The sequence below is a fragment of the Triticum dicoccoides genome, chromosome 1B (genome assembly GCF_002162155.2).
Source record: "Triticum dicoccoides isolate Atlit2015 ecotype Zavitan chromosome 1B, WEW_v2.0, whole genome shotgun sequence".
NCBI classification, from domain to species: Eukaryota; Viridiplantae; Streptophyta; class Magnoliopsida; order Poales; family Poaceae; genus Triticum; species Triticum dicoccoides.
In genome coordinates this window covers 136177253-136180672 of record NC_041381.1, presented here as the reverse complement: position 1 = coordinate 136180672, position 3420 = coordinate 136177253, and positions in this window count along the sequence as shown.

Sequence of the window (3420 nt, the reverse complement as noted above, 5' to 3'; positions counted from 1 at the left end):
TATAATGTGTTTGCGTCTCCACGGTCAGGCCGTAGTTTTGAGCTGCCATTTTTTCTCTCCTTTTAAGGGAGAATTTTGTATAGGTTATTTATCTATCCTTTTCTATTTTGTTATTTTCTTTTTTCTTTTTATTTTTTTCAGTTTCTCTACTTCTCCATTTTTAATCAACGATATTTTTTAGTACATGAACACTTTTTCTGAAGTGTGAGGACACTTTTTAGAATTCATACCTTTTAAAAAATCAACACTTTTTTGAATTAGAATTTTTAAAATTCATGATGTTTTCCAAATTTTAGTTTATAATTCATGAACTTGTAAGAAATCTATGAACAATTTTGTTTTACAAATCTTGTGTGACTAGTTGCATGTCCACAATTTTAAATAAATGTTCATGACTTTCCTATTTTTCATATTTGAATTTTTAAATCTTTTTTTAAACTTGTAAGCTATCTTAAATTCATGTCTTTTTAAAATTCATAAACACTTTTTAAGTTACTAAACTTTTCCAATTTTGCAATTTTTTTATTTACCAAATATTTCATTTGAATTCAGAACAATTTTCAAATTCGTTACAATTTTCAAATTTATGAAAAATTTATAAATATTTGAAGATTTTTTATTTCACTAAAAGAATTCAAAATAAAAAACAGACCCGAAAAGGCATGGCAAGCAAACACGTGTGTGTGTACAGTACAAAGGCCAGATTGGTATTGATCTAAAAAGGCCAGATTTGTTCATGTGTTTTTTTTCACCATCCGTATTGCCCCTCGCGTGAGCTATATCTCGCATTAAGCGTGATGATAGGTTCTCTCATGTCGAGCTCTATAATAACGTGCCAGCCCGTCATCGCTCTTAAAATAAATAAGTCACAGGGAGAAAAAAAAGTGTGAGATTATAAACCTCGATTTCCTTGTTACTTCTTTGCGCTTCTAGCCAACAAGTTTATCGATCATTTCATGTCTGATATGAAGGGCGCAAACTACTCGAAGTAAAAGAAAACCAGATTTCCAACAACTTTTGAGTTTTTTTGTTTTTCTTTTCTCTTGTCACTTGTTTAGTACTTTCTTTCTATTCTTTCTTTCCTGGTTTTCATTTATTTTCTTTAGTTTTATTTTTCATTTTATTCTCCACTTTTTATCATTTTTTATTTGGTTCTGCCGTTTTATTTTTTATTTCAATTTTTTTCTTTATTTGGTTTCTTTTTTTTTCTTTGTTTCTTTTGTGTTTTCATTCTATTTTTTTTTTACATTTCAACAACATTTCTCAATTACATGCTTGACATTTTTCCAATGAATATTTTAATCTTTTTAATACATAGTCAACATTTTTTGTATACAACTTTTTAACATTTTTTAATTATTGATTAACATTTTTTGAATGCATAATCTATAAACAATCATATACATATTTTAAACATTTTTCCAATGCTGGATTAACATTTTTCAGATACAAGATTAAAATTTCGTAATACATCCTAAACATTTTTTCTATGCACATTTATTATTTTTTTTTAAATGCTTTATCAACATATTTTCAGATGCAAGATTAACGTTTTTCCAAGGGATGATCAACATTTTTCCTATACACGTTTAACATTTCCCAAATTCTTTATTAACATTTTTGCAGTATTGTTTAACATTTTTTCAAATGCTTGTTTAACATTTTTTATACAATGATAAAAAAAATTATTTTTTAGTGCATAGTAAAAAAAATTCTATACACATTTAACATTTTTCCTAATTTTTGCCTAACATTTTGGATATAGTTGTTAGAAAAATCAAATGCTTTATTAATATTTTTATATACATGATCAACATTCTTTGTATACAGATTCAACATTTTCCAAATGCAAGGCTAACATTTTTCAATTGTAAATGATACAAGAAAAACAATATAAAAACCTGAAAAAAATAAAAGGAAAACGAGGCAGCGTATTACCGGGAACTGGACGGCACATATGCTCAAGCTCGCTTCAGAAGGTGAGAAGCTCGACTGGCTGAACGTAAGACAGGCGCGCCTGTAGTGGGCTCCTATATGGCTCATAGGTCGCTGACTTGCTACGTATATAACGCACCCTCTTTGCGCGCGGGTGTACGTATGGGCCGGACCATTTCCCGTACTTTTTTCGTTTTTCCCTTTATTTCTTTTAATTATTTTTGTTTTTATATTTTTCATTTTCATTTTATTTTTATTTTTCCTCCTCTTTTCTTTTCTCTTTTTATTTTATGTTCAAAATTTCATTTTTCTTTTCTCTTCTTTATTTTTCATTTTTTTGGCCAAATTGCTTTTCAAATTCACAAACACTTTTTGTTTCATCAATTTCATAAAATGTTCATTGATGTAAGAAAATCATTGAATTCAAATTTTATTCATCGGATATACAAAGTGTTCATCAATTTCAAAAATTTTATTTCTTATTCTTTTTTGCTTTCTATTTGAAAATACCTTTCAATGTCTTGAATTTTTTTTGAAATCATGATCATTTTTTTAAAACATGTACTTTTTTATTTTCACTTTTTTTGCAAAGTTTCTTTTCAAATCCGTGCACATTTTTTTGTTTGTCAAATTCTAGAACAAATTCATCAATGTAAAGAAAATTCAACAATTCAAAATATGTTGATCAAATTTAAATTTTGCTCATTGGATTTAAAAAATGTTCATCAAATTCCAAATTCTTCCATAGCTTTTCCGAACATGCCCATCAAAGTCAAAATATGTTCATTGAATACAAAATTTGTGCATACATTTTTAAACAACAAATGATCTTGAATACAAATTGTGATCATCAAGTTAAAAAACTTTACATCAAATTTAAAATTTGTTGATGGAATACAAAAAATGTTCGTCATTATTACTAAATTCTCATAAAAATTTCTTCATTTTTTTAAACTCCTTTGAAATCATGGGCATTTTATGAATTCAAGAACATTTTTGAATTCGGTGAACATTTTTTTAGTACGTGAGCATTTGTCGTTTCCCGAAAAAAAGTTACATCGTGACTTTTTTAATTTATGAACATTTCATAATTTGCAACTTTTTTTTAAAATCCTGAATTATTGTTAGAAAGGAATAAATTAAAACAGAAAAAAAACAAGGTGCCTCCCAGTTTTCTCGGCTTGCACATGGGCCGGCTCACGAGGGGCACAGTGGGAGGAGGTGGGGGCACGCGTTCACTGTTCCCTGGCGCTGTATGCGCTAAATAGGAGGTCCCCGCGATCGTTGCCCCTAAAGAAATTTGACATAGAGCAACCCAACAAGTAAAAGAAAAGAAAAGCCTAGTATCCTGAATTTGTGGGAAAAATAAAATTTGCAAGCAACCAAAGGCCCAACCCACCAAGATCCCGGCCGCCGTGTATGCTTTGTTCAAAAAGGAAGACAACCCACCAAGATTCCAGCCCGCATGTGATAAAGCCGTAGCCC